Source organism: Coturnix japonica, chromosome 25 (assembly GCF_054131305.1).
Source record: "Coturnix japonica strain WE chromosome 25, WE-NBRP24, whole genome shotgun sequence".
NCBI lineage: Eukaryota > Metazoa > Chordata > Aves > Galliformes > Phasianidae > Coturnix > Coturnix japonica.
The window spans coordinates 617,579-636,496 of NC_140687.1; the positions used below are offsets into that span (position 1 = coordinate 617,579).

Below are 18,918 nucleotides of genomic sequence, written 5' to 3' on the forward strand. Positions count from 1 at the left end.
GTACTTATGGGGGATTTCAATTATCCAGATATTTGCTGGACGACCAACATGGCCAGGCATGCGCAGTCCAGACAATTCTTGCAATGCATTGAAGATAACTTCCTGATGCAGGTGGTAGAGGAACCGACGCGGGGTGGGGCGTTGCTGGACCTTATTCTCACCAATAAGGAAGGACTTGTTAAGGAAGTAAAAGTTGGGGGCAGCTTGGGATGTAGTGACCATGAGATGGTGGAGTTCGAGATCCTGAGTGGAGGTAGCAAAGCAAAAAGTAGGATTGCTACCCTGGACTTTAGGAGAGCCAACGTTGATCTCCTTCATGACCTACTTGGGGCTATCCCATGGGCCAGGGTGCTAGAAGGCAAGGGGGCCTGTGAGAGCTAGTTAGCATTTAAATGGCTCTTCTTCCAAGCTCAGGATCTGTGCATCCCTGTGACAAAGAAATCGGGAAAAGGTGCAAGGAGACCTCCATTGGTGAGTAAGGAGCTCATGTGCAAGCTCCGTGGAAAGAAGAAAGTACATGATATGTGGAAGAAGGGTCTGACCACTTGGGAACAATACAAGAATATAGTCAGGGACTGCAGAGATGCGACCAGGAAGGCCAAAGCCCACCTGGAGTTGAATCTAGCTAAGGAGATAAAAGATAATAAAAAAGGCTTTTTTAAATACGTTAACAGCAAAAGGAAGGCTAGGGAGAATGTGGGCCCCATACTAAGTGAGGGGGGCGCTCTGGTAACAGGGGATGCTGAGAAGGCGGAAATACCGAACGCCTTCTTCACTTCTGTCTTTAGTGAAAGGGCTCTCCCTCTGGAATCCCGGACCCTGGAGGTTGATGAGAGAGTCCGGGGAATGGGAGATTTCCCTTTAGTCAGGGAAGAGGTGGTCCGTGAGTGCCTAGGAAACATTAAAGTCCATAAATCCATGGGACCTGATGGGGTGCATCCGTGGGTGCTGAGAGAGCTGGCGGAGGTCGTTGCTGAGCCGCTCTCTGTAATCTTTCAGAGGTCATGGAGAACTGGGGAGGTGCCTGAAGACTGGAGGACGCCCAATGTCACTCCAGTCTTCAAAAAGGGCAAGAAGGAAGACCCAGGTAACTATAGGCCAGTCAGCCTCACCTCTGTCCCAGGGAAGGTGATGGAACAGCTTGTGCTGGATGCCATCTCCAGACAACTGGGTGATAAGGAGGTTATCAGGAGTACCCAGAACGGGTTCACCAAGGGGAGGTCGTGCTCGACCAAGCTGGTGGCCTTTTATGAAGATGTCACTAGCTGGGTGGATGGGGGGAGGGCGGTAGATGTAGTCTACCTTGATTTCAGTAAGGCTTTTGATACTGTCCCCCATGACATCCTTATAACAAAAATGAGGAAGTATGGGATAGATGAGTGGAAGGTGAAGTGGGTCGAGAATTGGCTGACTGGCAGAGTGCAGAGGGTTGTCGTTGGCGGTGCGGTGTCTGGCTGAAGGCCTGTAACTAGCGGCATCCCCCAGGGGTCTGTACTGGGTCTGGTCTTGTTCAACATCTTCATCAACGACCTTGATGAGGGGATAGTGACCACCCTCAGCAAGTCTGCTGATGACACGAAGTTGGGAGGACTGGCTGACACGCCTGAAGGCTGTGCTGCCATTCAGCGAGACTTGGACAGGCTGGAGAGCTGGGCAGTAAGAAACTGGATGAGGTTTAACAAAAGCAAGTGTAGAGTCTTGCATCTGGGTAGAAATAATTGCATGCACCGGTACAGGCTGGGGGAAGACCTGCTGGAGAGGAGCTCTGCTGAGAGGGACCTGGGCGTCCTGGTGGACGACAGATTGACCATGAGCCAGCAGTGTGCCCTTGTAGCCAAAAAAGCCAATGGCATCCTGGGGTGTATTAAAAAGAGCGTGTCCAGCAGTTCGAAGGAGGTGATCGTCCCCCTCTACTCTGCTCTGGTGAGGCCTCATCTGGAATATTATGTCCAGTTCTGGGCTCCCCAGTACAAAAAAGACAGGGATCTCTTGGAAAGAGTCCAGTGGAGGGCCACTAAGATGGTGAAGGGTCTGGAGCATCTCCCCTATGAGGAGAGACTTAGGGAACTGGGTCTGTTTAGCCTTGAAAAAAGAAGGCTGAGAGGGGACTTGATCCAGGTTTATAAATACCTGAGGTGTGGGAGCCATAGTGGTGAGGCTGGTCTCTTTTCGGTAGTGCGTGGGGATAGGACTATGGGTAATGGGATGAAAGTACAGCATAGGAAGTTCCGCACGAATGTGCGGAAGAACTTCTTTACAGTGAGGGTGACAGAGCACTGGAACAGGCTGCCCAGAGAGGTGGTGGAGTCTCCTTCTCTGGAGATATTTAAGACCCGCCTGGATGCCTACCTGTGTGACATGGTGTAGGGAGCCTGCTTTGGCAGGGGGGTTGGACTCGATGATCTCTAGAGGTCCCTTCCAAACCCTACAATTCTGTGATTCTGTGATTCTGTGAAGTCCCATGGGGCCAATGTGAGTAGAAGTGGGGTGGATTGGTTGAGGAGGAACTTTGTCCACACAGCAACAGAATAGAACTCACTGGGGACATCCTGGATTGACATCAGTTGCAAAGTGCTTCTTTAACTTCTTGTATAAAACAAACTATAAATAAACAGACATTAAATGCATTTTGGATTCTTGCTCTTTAAGCTGTCTCCATTTTGCTGAACACGTTCTGAAAACCTGAAGAAGACAACAAGAAGGCACAAGGCACAAGAGACTCTTTAGTTAATAATGGGCCCCAGGGCGCATTTGGTGCTGAGTCCATCAACCTCCAGTGCAGAGAGAAGTGTGCACAAAGAACTCAGCACGACAAAGTCAGAAGTAACAGTGAAGATTCTTGGAGTACTAATAGGCCCACTGAGGGCCATTACCAAGTAAGCTTCCCAAGGCAGTAGTTAGAGCAGATAATTGGAAGCCATGACTCCAGTCAGGCAAAGGCACTGGCATGGTGGCTCTGATGCTAAGAAAATCCTCCTTTATCTTAAGAAGCAAACAGGACAAGCCCTGATTCCCAGACCCTTGGCAGGGAGATCCTGTCTCTCATGTTGGCTCAGGGCCCTTCCTGGGGCAGTGGGTTGGAGGTCTGTATGATGTTTAATGAAAGACATGGGAACAGAAGATACCAGGCTCTGCATGGGTGCAAGGACGGTGTGAGGTTCACGTCCCATATGGGCCCTGTGTATCATCGCAGAATGTGGGTTGTGAGAAGGGCCCAGTCTGAACAAGCAATCAGTTCCAATGAAACTCTGAACTTCAGATGTCTCAGTTCCAGTGCCCTCCTGTGCACACCCTCCCATAGTTTGATGTTTTTTATGTTCCGCTTTGCCCAGAAGTGCACCCAGTGCTCCATATGAAGCTGCAGCAGCGCAGAGTAGAGAGGGACAATCCTTTCCCTTACCCAGCTGGCAAGAAATTGCTTTATGCACTCCAGGGTACCGTTGGCTTTCCTGGCTGCCTGGGCACACTGCTGACTCACTTCCAATTTGATGTTGAGCAGGACCCCCAATCCTTCTCAGTCAGATTCCTCTTCAATGTCCCATATTCAGTCAGTGTTTATGTCCAGTGTTGCCCATACCCAGGTGTACAATCAGGCACTTGTTCTTGTTATGCTTTATTCACTTGGTGCTTAGTACCAACTGGTACCCACTTCTCTGACTTGTCCACATCTCTCTGCAAGTCCTCTCCAACCTCAGTGGAGGCAACAGCACCTCCTCATCTGGGCTCATCAGCAAACTTGCTCAGAACATCTTCTAGTCCTGCATGCAAGTCATCCACAAAAACATGGAAGAGAAGTGGCCCTACAATGGAGCCCCAGGGAACCCTGATAGTGATCATCTACCAGCCTGATGGAACCCATTGACTATAATCCTTTGAGCCTGACCTATTGGCCAACTACTCACCCACCACATTCTGTTTCTGTCTCGCCGTATGAAGGACATTCTGCCCAGAAGGTTGTTGTGAGAAACAGTATCAAAAGCTCTATTGTAATCCTCAAGGATAACATCATCTGGCTTCCCTTGTACAACTAAATGGACAACTGTGTCATAAGGGGATCTGAAGTTAAACAGGACCTTCCCCTCGGGAACTTGCGTTGGCTGCAACCAATGACAGAATTGTCCTTCAGCTGTTTTTCCATAACTCCCACCATCACTTTCTCCATAATTTTAGCAGGTGCTGGAGTGAGACTGACAAGTCTATAATTGCCCCTGTCATCTTTCTTGCTCTTCCTTACAATGAGACAACATTTGCCAGCTCCCCGTCAACTGGTGTGACCCTAGACTTATTTAGATGCAATTGAAATGAGAGCCCAGAGCATACTAAGGTGTCATCATTGCAAGAACATAGATGTGCCATAGCTTTGCAGTGCCTTGAACTCTGGAGTATGCCACAGAAGGAGCATAGAGAAAGACTGGCCTCTTCTGTTGGCAAGCAGAATAACACTGCATGATACATGGGGACTGTGTCTCTGCTCTGCTATGCTCTGCTCGCAGGGGAAAGGTGCAGGGGGTTGCTCTCATGTCACAGCACATTTCAGGAATTAGTTACTGACCACTAAATCTGTTTAATTTAACACCATATTGGGTCTTGAGAAACAAGTACTGTGGCAACATGGCACCCCAGAAAGAACAGTCTGATAACAAGATGCCTTTCAAAAATTCCCTTATAAATACTTGGGCGAAAGATCATGGCAATGTGTGGATTTATCAGATCCCCTACCATGCACCAGCTACTGGTAAAAGAGATCAATACAATGGGTTGTTGAAAACTATGTTGAAAGCAATGGGTGGTGGAACACTGAAGCACTGGGTAAAGCATTTGGCAGAAGCCACTTGGTTGGTCAGTACTAGAGGATCTGTCAGTTGTGATGGTCCTAGCCAATCCAGCCCCTGTATACTGCAGAGGGAGATAAGGTCACTGTTGTACATGTAACGAACATGTTGGGAAAAGCTGTTTGGGTCCTTCCAGCCTCTGGAAAGGGCAAACCTGTCCGTGGAACTGTCTTTGTCCAGGGACCTGGGTGCACTTGGTGGGCGATGCAGAGAGATGGGGATGTTCAATGTGTACCACAAGGGAATTTGATGTTGGGGGAGTGCAGTCAGTAATTCCGTGTATTAATATGTCTCATAGTCTCATAGTCTCGTACGGGTTGGAAGGGACCTTAGAGATCGTCGAGTCCAACCCCCGAGATTCAAGCGTCTGTGTAGAAGAGAGGCACTTCTGCCACTTGCGCCACAGGGGGGATTTGAACCCGGGCCTCCAGTGTTGCAAGGCAGCATTCCTACCATTGCGCCACCGGGGTAGTATAAAGAACAGTGTGTGTAATGCATTTTAATTACTGTTTATTTGCATTCAGATATGTTTTCTAAGCATGATATAGTGATGTAGAGTAGAGGGTGGAATGTCTTGGTTTTGTCATTTTTCCTATTGGTATTCCATATATAGTAGTTAGTAAAACAAGTTTTCCTCCTTAGGTCGTTCCTGCTGCTCTGTTTGTTTCCTTGAGCCCAGCTCCCATCTCCCCCATTCCTTTTTCCCTTCCCATTTGTTTGGGGCCATGGGACCCACAGGCCTACTGCTCCCCCTGTCATGGACACAGACTGATCTAGATAACTACATGACAGGGCCAGCAAGGAGACCAGCCCTGACACAGCCGTTCATATTGCTGGCTACTGACTGCTGTCCCGAAGTGCTGCTGTAGAGACAACAGGACTGTTGTGAGACACACAAGGCCTGCAGAAAAGAGAGGACTTGAGAGTACTGTGGCTGTATAAATGGACCAGGATTGAAAAGGTCACGTTGTGCTGCTGTCCGTGGCTGTACCTCCCCCAGACCCAGACAAGGTAGGAAGAAAGAAGAGCGAAGGAAAAGTCTATTTTTAAAGCTTATTATTAATCTCTTAACCTATTCACAGAATATGGTTCCATGTTTCTTTGAGCTCCTGAAGTAAGAAAATGGAAACTAGGTAGGAAAGAAGTAGTGAAATAAACTGCAACTTATTTGCAGATTACAGTAATACAAAAAATCAAAAATACAAAAATAATGGAACATAAAGAACCATCACTGGGAGTTGTGTGAGGAAGATGTGCACTTTATGGAAGCTGGAATAGTGAGTATTGCACCAGTTTGCTGAGAGCGTGCTTGATCTCCCTGTTCCTCATGCTGCAGATAATAGGGTTCAGTGTTGGAGGAACCACTGAGTACAGAAGTGCCACTGTCAGATCCAGGAGTGGGGAGGAAATGGATGGGGGCTTCAGGTAGGCAAAAATGCCAGTGCTGACAACTAGGGAGACTACGGCCAGGTGAGGGAGGCACGTGGAGAAGGCTTTGTGCCGTCCCTGCTCACAGGGCATCCTCAGCACAGCCACAAAGATCTGCACATAGGACACAATTATGAAAAAAAAGCAGCCAAAGGCTAAACTGGAACCAGAAAAGAGAAACACAACTTCCCTGAGATTTGATTCTGAGCAGGAGAGCTTGAGGATCTGGGGGATTTCACAGAAAAACTGGTTCACAACATTTCCTTGGCAGAGAGGCAGTGAAAACGTACTGGCAGTGTGCAGCAGGGAATAGAGAACCCCAGTGCCCCAGGCAGCTGCTGCCATGGTGGCACAAGCTCTGCTGTCCATCAAGGTCCCGTAGTGCAGGGGCTTGCAGATGGCAACGTAGCGGTCATAGCACATGATGGTGAGAAGGGACAACTCTGCTGAGATGAAGAAGAAAATGAAAAAGATTTGTGCAGCACATCCTGTGTAGGAGATGGCCCTGGTGTCCCAGAGGGCGTTGGCCATGGCTTTGGGGAGAGTGGTGGAGATGCAGCCCAGGTCGAGGAGGGCCAGGTTGAGGAGGAAGAAGTACATGGGGGTGTGCAGGCGGCGGTCGCAGGCTACGGCTGTGCTGATGAGGCCGTTGCCCAGGAGGGCAGCCAGGTAGATGCCCAGGAAGAGCCAGAAGTGCAGGAGCTGCAGCTGCCGCGTGTCTGCCAACGGCAGCAGGAGGAACTCGCTGATGGAGCTGCTGTTGGGCATCTGCTTTTGTTCCTTGCCTTTGAGTCCTGTTCAGAGTGCAGAAGATAATGACAAGTCATGATCATTCTCAGAGACACTCCTCCTACTATAATATGAAATGTTTTCATTTCAATATTCATTTAGCAACACTAATTGAATTTAACTTTATTAAGTCCACCATTCTATAAGCAGAAGAAGTATATGCAGCTTCAACATTCCTTTCATTTTCTTATCTTATCCCATCTCCCTGGACTTTTTCATCTGTTTCATGTCTCATATTTTTATTCTCACTGCTGTTGAAATCCAGTCCCAACCTTTGTGCCCTTCACTTTCTGTACAGGAAACATGCCTATTTGCAATATAAATGCATTATTCTTGTCAAGAAAATTTATAATTTCAAATAGTTCCACCCCTGGAAAGGCTCCTTTTCGTGAAAGTAGTGGATGAATTCACTTCACGTGTGACAGTTCACATAACAAGCAATTGACTGAAGAAGAACTGGGAGTCTCATAGCTGTGTTTATATTTGACTGACTCTTAAATTTCTGCTTCCAGTCCTTTCCCCTTCCATCCAAACAAGAAATAGAAAATTGCTACCTTGACTCTCCTCTTGCAAAGTACCCTCAGAAACATTCAGTTGTGCAGTGGAGCTGTGATCCCCTGCCCCAGGCAGCAGCTGTGGCAGCACAAGCCCTGCCGGGGGGCTCCTTCCCCCCACACGTCTCCCCGCAGCGCCCTGGGCAGCTCCCCAGGCAGGCTGAGTGCTGAGCCTGGCAGGTGGCAGAGTCCCATACCCGGCACACAGCCCCTGGGGCACAGCAGGGACCCTGCTCTGCAGGACAGCCCTGGGCACCCGCCTGCAGCCCCGGCTGCACAGCCTGCAGCCGTGCTGGGACATGCAGCTCCCCCCCACACACACACCCCGTAGCTCCTATGCTGCAGCACAGAAGCCCTCAGCTGGAGCAGAAGGCTTTTTCCACAGTAAAGAAACATGCATTACCTGCGTCCATGTCTTCTATAAATTATCCCACATAAAGATAACTCTCTGTCAATAGCAGCGGCATGGTCTGAAACCCCCAAGAAACACACATGACTGCAGTGTGCCAGATCCAGAGAGCTGGAAATGCTGACAGTGCTGCAGCCTCTGCAACTCCTGGCACAGACCTTGCAACAGCTCCAAGGTTTTGCTACATGTCCTGCAGTTGCTCCAGGCTCTGGACAGATCCCGCTGTCACTCCACCCCTCATAATGAGCTCAGCAGTCACTCCTGCTACAGGTCCTGTAGCTGTTCCAAGTACTGTGATAAGAGAATGAAACAAATTCCTCCCAAGGGAGGAAGTACAGCCCTGTAGTGGCTCCAGCCCCTCCAATGAGCCCAGTGGCTGCTCCAACTTAGTCACAGGTCCTGTGGTGATTCCAGCTCTGGCAATGAACTCTGAGGTCACTTCAACTCCTGCAACAGCCAGACAGCCACTTCAGCTCCTATAGTGAACCCTGTAGCTGTTAAAACCCCTGCAACTAGTCCTGGACTTGCAAACAGATATGCATATGTATTAGTATCTGTGCATATATGCTTGCAACTGCATATGTTGTATATGTGTGAAAATATGCTAAATATATATGTATAAATACATTTGTCATAATTATTATCCTTTTCTTTTTCTCTTTGTCTCAACCCATAAAATTTAAACCACAGCACTGCCCCGAGACGGTTACGGGTCTCCTTGGGACTATTCAATTTGATCTGGTCACACACTGAAGAGCACCAGAAGATCTCGAGGTACTCTCATGGAGCAGCTCCTCAGGTATATTCCTTACACCAGCTTTGGAAGAGGCCTCCCTCCAGTTCTCTGGACCTGCTCTAAAGGGGCCCTCTTGTTATGGCAGTGCCAGCAAGGAGACCAGCTCTGACACAGCCGTTCATATTGCCAGCTACTGACTGCAGCCCTGGATTGCTGCTGTAGAGGCAACAGGACAGTCGTGAGACACACAAGACCTTCAGGACTGCACAAATGAGAGGGCTCGAGAGCACTGTGGTGGTGTAAAGAGACCAGAAATGAAAAGAGCACGTTGAGCTGCTGTCTGTGGCTGTACCTCCCCGAATCCAGACAAAGTATGAAGAAAGAAAACCTAAGCAAATGTCTTTTTTGAAAACATTTTAGGTATCTTCAAACGTATTCAGGGAATCTGGATACATGTTTATATGAGCTCTTGGAGTGAAAAAATGGAAATTAGGTAGGAAAGAAGTGTAATACATTTTTATTTATGAGTTCAATTTTTTTTTTTTTTTTTTTTTTTACGTTGCTATATCTCACATAATCAAACAACCAAAGATGCATAGAACATAAAGAACCATCACTGGGAATCCTATGAGGAAATTGTGCATTTTATGGAAGCTGGAATAGTGTGTATTGCAACACCTTCCTGAGAGCGTGCTTGATCTCCCTGTTCCTCATGCTGTAGATGAGGGGGTTCACTGCTGGAGGAACCACTGCGTACAGAAGTGCCACTGTCAGATCCAGGAGTGGGGATGAAATGGTCGGGGGCTTCAGGTAGGCAAAAGCACCAGTGCTGAGAAACAGGGAGACCACGGCCAGGTGAGGGAGGCACGTGGAGAAGGCTTTGTGCCGTCCCTGCTCAGAGGGCATCCTCAGCACAGACAGGAAGATCTGCACATAGGACACCACTATGAAAACAAAGCAGCAAAAGGCTAAAATGACACTAAAAAAGAGAAGCACAACTTCCCTGAGATTTGATTCTGGGCAGGAGAGCTTGAGGATCTGGGGGATTTCACAGAAAAACTGGTTGACATCATTGCCTTGGCAGAGAGGCAGTGAAAACGTACTGGCAGTGTGCAGCAGGGAATAGAGAAGCACAGTGCCCCAGGCAGCTGCTGCCATGGTGGCACAAGCTCTGCTGTCCATCAAGGTCCTGTAGTGCAGGGGCTTGCAGATGGCAACGTAGCGGTCATAGGACATGATGGTGAGAAGGGACAACTCTGCTGAGATGAAGAAGAGAAAGAAAAAGAGCTGTGCAGCACATCCTGTGTAGGAGATGGCCCTGGTGTCCCAGAGGGCGTTGGCCATGGCTTTGGGGAGAGTGGTGGAGATGCAGCCCAGGTCGAGGAGGGCCAGGTTGAGGAGGAAAAAGTACATGGGGGTGTGCAGGCGGCGGTCGCAGGCTACGGCTGTGCTGATGAGGCCGTTGCCCAGGAGGGCAGCCAGGTAGATGCCCAGGAAGAGCCAGAAGTGCAGGAGCTGCAGCTGCCGCGTGTCTGCCAAAGGCAGCAGGAGGAACTCGCTGATGGAGCTGCTGTTGGGCATCTGGGGCATCTGCTTTTGTTCCTTGCCTTTGAGTCCTGTTCAGAGTGCAGAAGATAATGACAAGTCCAGACCATTCTCAGAGTCACTCCTCCTGCTATAATATGAAATGTTTTCATTCTCCTACAACAGTGTACATTTAGCACCATTACTTGCATTTAATTTCATGTATTTCAGCATTCCTTAAGCAGAAGCAGCATATCGAGCTCTAACCTTCCTCTTATTTTCTTATCCCTTCTCCCTGGATATTTTCATCTGTTTCATGTCTGATACCTTTACCCCATGTGCTCTTAGAGCCCCATACTCCAGCTTCTGTGGCATTCAGTTTCAGTTAGAAAATGCTGCCTGTTTGTAGGATAAGTGAATTATTCATGCCTACAGAAAATGATGATAATTCCATCCTTCGAGAAAGGGGAGACTGAAAGCAAATAATGTGTGACTGTTCACAAAACAAGCAATTGATTGACGAAAAATTCTCAGAACTCCTATTGCCCCTTTTAGATTTCTGACTCCAAACCTCTTTGCCTCAGAACACGAAAAGGAAACCCCCTGCCGTGGCTATCCTCAAGCAAAGCACCCTCAGAAACATTCAGTTGTGCAGTGGAGCTGTGATCCCCTGCCCCAAGCAGCAGCTGTGGCAGCACAAGCCCTGCCGGGGGGCTCCTTCCCCCCACACGTTTCCCCGCAGCGCCCTGGGCAGCTCCCCGGGCAGGCTGAGTGCTGAGCCTGGCAGGCGGCAGAGTCCCATACCCGGCACACAGCCCCTGGGGCACAGCAGGGACCCTGCTCTGCAGGACAGCCCTGGGCACCCGCCTGCAGCCCCGGCTGCACAGCCTGCAGCCGTGCTGGGACATGCAGCTCCCCCACACACACACACCCTGTAGCTCTTATGCTGCAGCACAGAAGCCCTCAGCTGGAGCAGAAGGCATTTTCCACAGTAAAGAAACATGCATTACCTGCAGCCAATCTGCTATGGAATGTCGCATATTTTGTTAACCCTCTATTAAAAGCAGCTGCATTGCCTACTGCATGAGACTTACCGTGTTGTGGTTTGTGAGCGATGCTCCTTCATAGAGCTCACAGCCTGCTCGCACAGTACATAACTTGTAAGCTCACTCCAATTTCTCTCCTCTCTTTCTGTCACCTGCAGGCTGTGCTGTGCACAAGAGCTGCTCCTGGGCACAGCTGTCTCTCTACATCTCTGCCCACTTTTATGAGCTCCCTGTGTTTTAGGAGCCCAACCCAGCTGAGCAGTAGAGGATGTCATTTTTATCCTTCCCACTTGTCTCCCCTGAGACTTCCCTGCATCATCATGGCCAACAGTTCCTGAAAGTCAACAGCATCATGACTGTGCTTTGGAATATGTTGAATTTAACAACAGATTTCAGGTGGTCAGTGACTAATTCCTGACATGTGGTGAGGCCTGTCAGAGAGTGCTTGCTCAAAGAGGGCACTCATACAAGTACAGGATATCATAGAACCATAGAATCACCAAGGTTGGAAAAGATTTAAAAGATCATTCAGTCCAGCTGTTCACCTATCACCAATAGCTCCCACTAAACCATGTCCGTCAACACAACGTCCAATCATTCCTTGAACGCCTCCAGGGTCGGTGAATCCACCCCCACCCTTGGCAGTCCATGCCAGGTCCCAAAGTTCAGGACTTGGCATTTGGTCTTGGTGAACCTCATCCCATTGGCTTCAGCCCAGCTCTCCAGCCTGTCCAGATCCCTCAGTAGGGCCTTGGTAACTTCAGGCAGATCTACACTCCCAGCTAATCTGTTGTAGTTTGCAAACCTACATAGGATGCACTCAGTGCCCTCATTCAGGTCATCAATAAAAATATTGAAGAGGACAGGCCCCAGCACAGACCCCTGGGGAACACCAGGTAGGCACACAGGTGGGCGTCCAGACAGGTCTTGAATATCTCCAGTGAAGGATACAACACAACCCCCTCGGGTAGCCTGTTCCAGTGCTCCATCACCCTTACCATAAAGAAGTTCTTGCACAAATTCGTGCAGAACTTCCTATGCTCCAGTTTCTGTTCAGTTCCCCTACTCATATTTCCACACACTGACATCATGACACCCAGGTCCCTCTCTACAGAGCTCCTCTCACAGAATCACAGAATGACCCGGGTTGGAAGGGACCACAAGGATCATGTAGTTCCAACCCCCCTGCCTGGCAGGGCCACCAAACAAACGCCTTTACTAGATCAGGTTGCCCAGGGCCCCGTCCAACCTGGTCTTGAACACCTCCAAGGACGGGGCATCCACAACCTCACTGGGCAGCCTGTTCCAGGACCTAACCACTCTTCTAGTAAAGAACTTTCCCCTAACATCCAACCTAAATCTTCCCTCCTTCAACTTAAAACCATTTCCCCTAGTCCTGCTATTATCAGCCCTTTCGAAGAGTTTACTCCCCTCCTGGGAGTAAGTTCCCTTCAGGTACTGAAAGGCTGCAATGAGGTCACCCCGCAACCTTCTCTTCTCCAGGCTGAACAAACCCAACTCCCTCAGCCTGTCCTCATAGGGGAGGTGCTCCAGCCCCCTGATCATCTTTGTGGCCCTCCTCTGGACCCATTCCAAAATCTCCATATCGTTTTTGTACTGAGGGCTCCACACCTGGACACAGTACTCCAGATGGGGCCTCACAAGAGCAGAGTAGAGAGGTAGGGCAGCTCATTCCCCAAACTGTCCTGGTGTGTGCAATTATTCCTTCCTAAGTGCAACACTCTACACTTGCTTTCATTGAACCTCGTCTGGTTTCTTGCTGCACATCTATCCAGCCTGTCCAGGTCTCGCTGAATGGCAGCACAGCCTTCAGGCGTGTCAGCCAATCATCAGCAAACTTGCTGAGGGTTGCCACTATCCCCTTGTCAAGGTCACTTATGAAGAAGCTGAACAAGACCAGGCTCAGCACCAACACCTGGGGAACACCGCTACTTACAGGTCTCCAAATGGACTCTGCTTTGACAACGACCACCCTCTGTGCTCTGTCAGTCAGACAGTCCTCAACCCACCTCACTGTTCACTCATCTTTCCCACATTTCCTTATCTTTGTTATAAGGATATTGTGGGAGACAGTATCAAAAGCCTTGCTGAAATCAAGGTAGACAACATCTACCGCTCTCTCCCCATCCACCCAGCCAGCAACAGTGTTATAGAACGCTACCAGGTTGGTCACACATGACCTCCACTTGGTAAACCCATGCTGACAACTCCTGATAACCTCCTTTTCTTCCAACTGTCTGAAGATGGCATTCAGCACAAGCTGTTCCGTCGCCTTTCCAGGGACAGAGGTGAGGCTCTCTGGCCTGTAGTTACCCAGATCTTCCTTCATACACATTTTTGAAGACAGGATTGACACTGGCTATCCTCCAGTCTTCAGGCACCTCCCCCATTCTCCAAGACCTCTCAAAGATGATAGAGAGTGGTTCTGCAGTCATCTCTGCCAGCTCCCTCAGCACACATGGATTTCTGAATATTGTTGTGGCCTAGGCGCTCATGGGCCAACTCTACCTTGACTAAAGGCAAGTCCTCCATTCCCCATACCCTCTCACTAAGCTCCAGGGTCTGGGATTCCTGAAGGAGAGCTTTTACACTGAAGACAGAAGCAAAGTAGGCCTTCAGTATCTCCACCTTCTCAACAACCCCCATTACCAGAACACCTCCCTCACTTAGTAGGGACCCACAGTCTCACTAGTCTTCATATTATTCTTAACGTAATTTCAAAAGCCTTTTTTATTATCCTATTTAATGAGTGTCAACCCATTTACGTAATACTATGTTCTGCCTGTGAGGAAGCGTGAGAGGGAGGAGGGCCAGTCAGTGCTGGTTCTGTGGCAAGGTGTTTATCACTGAAGAATACTAACTGTTAATGGAAAGATATATGGTATTAACGGTGTTTATGGGAACTGAAGAACTGTATTGTTTGACAAACTGTTCTTATGGTATAAGAAAGCATAATTGTTAATGGCATATGGAAGTGTTGTTGAGGGAATGTGGAAGTGTATCTGAGGGTACAAATAGTGGAATAGTTCACAGAGGAAAAAGGGTTAAAGAGAAAGTGAGTTTATCTGCACTGACATGAGAGCAACCCCCCGCTCCATTCCCCTGCAAGCAGAGCAAAGCAGAGCAGAGCAGAGTAGAGCAACTGTCCCCATGTAGCATGTAGTGTTATTCTGCTTACTAAATGGATGAGCTCACTACAGAAGAGGCAAATCTTCTGTTCTGCTCCATCTCTGGCATACTCTGGAGTCCAAGGCATTTCAAAGCTATGGAACACCTACGTTCTTTCAATGATGACACCTTAGTATGCTCTGGGCTCTCATTTCAATTGCATCTAAGTAAGTTAAGAGTCATGACAGCTGACTGGAAGGCCAATGGTCCCATAAAATGCATCAAGTAAGTTATTGCCATCTGGGTGAGGGAAAGGGTCGTCCCTGTCTGCTCTGCACTGCTGCAGCCTCACCTGGAGCACTGGGTGCACTTCTGGGCACCGCAGAAGATCAAGTGCATCAAACTATGGGGGAGTGTGCACAGGAGGGCACTGGAACTGAGAGATCAGAGATTCAGAGTTACATTGGGATTGACTGCTTGTTCAGACGGGGCCCTTCTCACATCCCACATCCTGCGATGATACACAGGGTACATGTGGGTTATGAACTTGACAGTATTTCTGCAACACATGCAGAGCCTGGCATCTTCCCTTCCCATGTCTTTCACTTAACATCATATTGATTTCCAACTCACTGCCACAGGAAGTGCCCTGAGCCAACATGAGAGACAGGATCTCCATGCCAAGGGTCTGGGAATCAGGGCTAGTCCTGTTTGCTTTTTAAGACAAAGAAGGATTTTCTTAGCATCAGAGCCACCATGCCAGTGCCTTTGCCTGACTGGAGTCATGGCTTCCAATTATCTGCTCTAACTAGTGCCTTGGGAAGCTTGCTTGGTAATGGCCCTCAGTGGGCCCATTAATACTCCAAGAATCTTCACTGTTACTTCTGACTTTGTCTTGCCAAGTACTTTATGCAAACTTCTCTCTGCACTGGAGATTGATGGACTCAGCACCAAATGCACCCTGGGGCCCATTATAATCTAAAGAGCCTCCTGTGCCTTGTGCCTTCCTGTTGTCTTCTTCAGGTTTTCAGAACGTGTTCAGCAAAATGGAGAGAGCTTAAAGAGCAAGAATCCAAAATGCATTTAATGTCTGTTTATTTATAGTTTGTTTTATACAAGAAGTTAAAGAAGCACTTTGCAACTGATGTCAATGCAGGATGTCCCCAATGAGCTCTATTCTGTTGCTGTGTGGACAAAGTTCCTCCTCAACCTCCCCACCCCTCTTCTACTCTCATTGGCCCCATGGGACTTGCATCACTTTTCCTCACATCACTTTTCTCTGTTGTTGAGAACAGGAGGTGGCACTGATGTTCACTGTAGCCAAATGGCGAGAAATAGTTGACCATATGTGGGACTTTGTTATCTCCAAAAATAAGGAATACAAAATAAATACATTGAAGAATGTCAAGGGTCAATAAGTAATAATGCTCCTAGTGATACTCCAGCACATTTGTCCTCTAGAACTGGTTCTATTTGACATGCAACTTCATACAGTTCAGTGATGAATTATTAGCCCAAAGGCATGGTTATGAGCATCCTAAAAGCATTTGTTGCACAAATTTTAAAAATCAATATATCAGAGTATATGAAATTGAAGACTTTTCCTAACTAGTTACAGATGAACACAATGGGACCCTCGTGGATTTATTTCCAGGTTGCAGAAACTTAGGTTGCAGAGCAAACGTGTTTGTTCTTTTTAGTAGGTTTAACAGTAATGTTGTTATGCTGTGTTTGACTTGTCTCTTTTTTCACTTCTAGAGTATTGTCAGTCGAGGCCTTGATTGAGTTATAATGGTTGTGTTATTAATATAAGTAGCGTTGTTATTCTATAGGCAGTAGCTTGCTAATTAATAAAAAAGGGGGGGTCGCCGCGCTCCAACCCTGCAGAGCTCCACTCCATGCAGTACTTTGAAACAGGGATGACGGATCCCGGCCCCGGACTGACCTGGTTCTTTGAAGTGGTGTACGTGGATGGCGAAATCTTCGTGCACTACAACCTGGTTATGCTGAGAGACGGAAACATTACCTGGAGGAAACCTGTGTGCAGTGGCTGCGGAGACATGTAGAGAACGGGAAGGCAGAGCTGGGGAGGACAGGTGAGGGGGAGGCTGCGGTGTGAGGCTGCAGGTGGGGCGGGGGCTCAGTGTGGGGAGCTCAGCCCGGCCCTCACTGCCGCCCACCTTCAGAGCAACCTGAGGTGTGAGTGTGGGGGAAGAAGGCCGACGGCATCCTGACCTTGTCCTGCCACGCTCACGGCTTCTACCCACAGCCCATCACCGTCAGCTGGGTGAAGGACAGCGTGGTGCTGGGCCAGGACACCCACTCGGGGGGCATTGTGCCCAACAGCTACGGCACCTACCACACCTGAGTCACCATCGACGCGCTGCCAGGGGACGGGGACAAGTACCAGTGCTGCATGGAGCACGCCAGCCTGCCCTGGCCCAGCCTCTACTCATGGGGTGAGTGAGGGGACGTGGGGCTGGGGGGCTCTGGGCTGCCCCTTCCCCTGCTGACAGCCCTGCCTTCCCCCAGAGCGGTCACAGTCCAGCCTGGTGCCCAATGTGGTGGGGGTGGTTGTCGCTGTTGTGGCCATTGCCATCATGGCTGGCGTTGGATTCATCATCTACAGACGCCATGCAGGTAAAAGTGGAGGGGTGTAGGAGGACAGTGGGGGCTGTGGGGGATTTGAGGCTCCCTCAGGAGCCCTCAGCCTGGCTGTGATGTGAACCTGTGCTGATGCATCTCTCTGTCTGCAGGGAAGAAGGAGAAAGGCTACAATGCGACGCCCAGTGAGTGATGAGGGCAGCGCTGTCCCCCACCTCTGCCCGGTGCCAGGGCAGCATTGGGGTCCCTGCTTTCTCCCAGGGTTCCCCTTCCTGGTGTTCGGAGCTGCTCCATGCCCCACAGCAAGAACAGGGCTGGGGCTCATGGCTGTGAGAGTCCTTCCTTGTTTTCTGGCTCCAAGCTTACTTCCTGAGGTGTTTCTTGTGAGAAGACTCTCAATGATTTATTGAAGTGGCAAGTAATGGGTGCTACTGTGTGACAATCAATATCACTTTATGGGTATTTGAATATTTGAAAGCACCTTCCCTCAGAGCTGTTTGCCTCCAGAAGAGTGCTCAGGACTGTTTATGGGTGGAAGATCTGGCCCGGGACTAAATAGCTCCAGCTTGGTGTGGGAAAACTGGGTAATGAAGCCATCGTGCCCTGTGAAAACAGGATGCGGATGGGTATCCCTGCTCCCTCTTATCTGCTGGCAAGGCTCAGAAGATGGGAACAAAGGAATTTCTGCTAAGATCCCAGAGCCAGATGCTTCCATTCCAAGGAGAGCTGACTCAACTACTTTGGATTTGAGCTGTCACTCCAAAGAGAGCTGACTTGACCACTTTGGACATATAAATAAGTTGGTGCTACCATTGGAAATTGTCATCGTGGTCACCATTAACAGAACAACGCCTGACGACCCACCACTACTGAAGACCAATGACTGAACTACAAACCTCGATGGATCCATGGTGGTGAATATCTCCCTCTTGCTCCTTACGGAGACTCCTTGCTTCTATTTCATATTTTTACTGCATTCCCTTCCCCATCACCCTACACCATAATAGCGTCCGTCCTCCCCTTCCCCATCTCCCTGATAATGTCTTGTAATAAACTGGTCGGACCAATGTTTGAACCGTTGTTTCTTAATCTCACACCAGGTATACGTATATCAAAGAACCTTGCCTCCCTCCTACAACCTGGGCTGAGACAATGGCTCTTCCTACCTTACAGGCCAGGAAGGTGGAACCAGCAACTCGAGCACAGCTGCGGTGTGGGGCTGGGGGTTGGAAGGGGTCCCTGTGCTCCTTGTGCTCCTTGTGGTGCTGCACCAGGGCTGGGCTGGGACTCTGCAGGGAGCTGAGGGTTGGGATGTGGACGTGGCCCTATGGGACACCATCTCTTCTTCTTCACACAGGAAGTAACCAGACGGTTGTCTGAGTGCTGTGCTTCAGCCTGCAAGGGGCCAACTGGCCACACGAGCATTTGGGGTCAGTGATGAACACAGCCCCATCCCCTCTACCTCTCACATCTCCCTCTGCTTCCTATGCTGTTACGCTTTGCCTGTGCTGCTTCTTGTGAAATACAGTGTTGGGCTGTTCAGTGCTCAGCCTGCCTGCATTCTGCTCTGTGCCGTGCTTGGTTTTGGGGTGGATGAGGGGACCTCCCCTCATCCCTCCTCCCCCCACCCCACACTCTTTGCCCATTGCTCCATTTCACACTGCTGCTCTCCTCCTCCCCTTTGCACTCCCTGTGCTATCTGCACCGCTTTGGCATGAAGACATGACTGGAAAGTTCATCCAGTATTGGGCTGAGCTGTGCTTCCCCCCCATAACCCACAGTGCTGCCACAGCCACATTCTGAGGGCAGACACCCAGCTTCCATAACCAACCATGCACTGAGGCTGAGCTGCCCACACCCCACATCC

The 18,918-nt window shown here is 49.4% G+C and overlaps 1 long non-coding RNA gene across 1 annotated transcript; it reads left to right on the top strand.

Moving 5' to 3' along the window:
- Positions 1-15,739: 15,739 nt before the first annotated feature.
- LOC146756826 (uncharacterized) lies at positions 15,740-18,118 on the top strand. Its single transcript, XR_014937214.1, has 4 exons — positions 15,740-16,543; positions 16,717-16,906; positions 16,980-17,087; positions 17,204-18,118. It is a non-coding gene; the product is annotated as an uncharacterized LOC146756826 (long non-coding RNA).
- Positions 18,119-18,918: the final 800 nt, after the last annotated feature.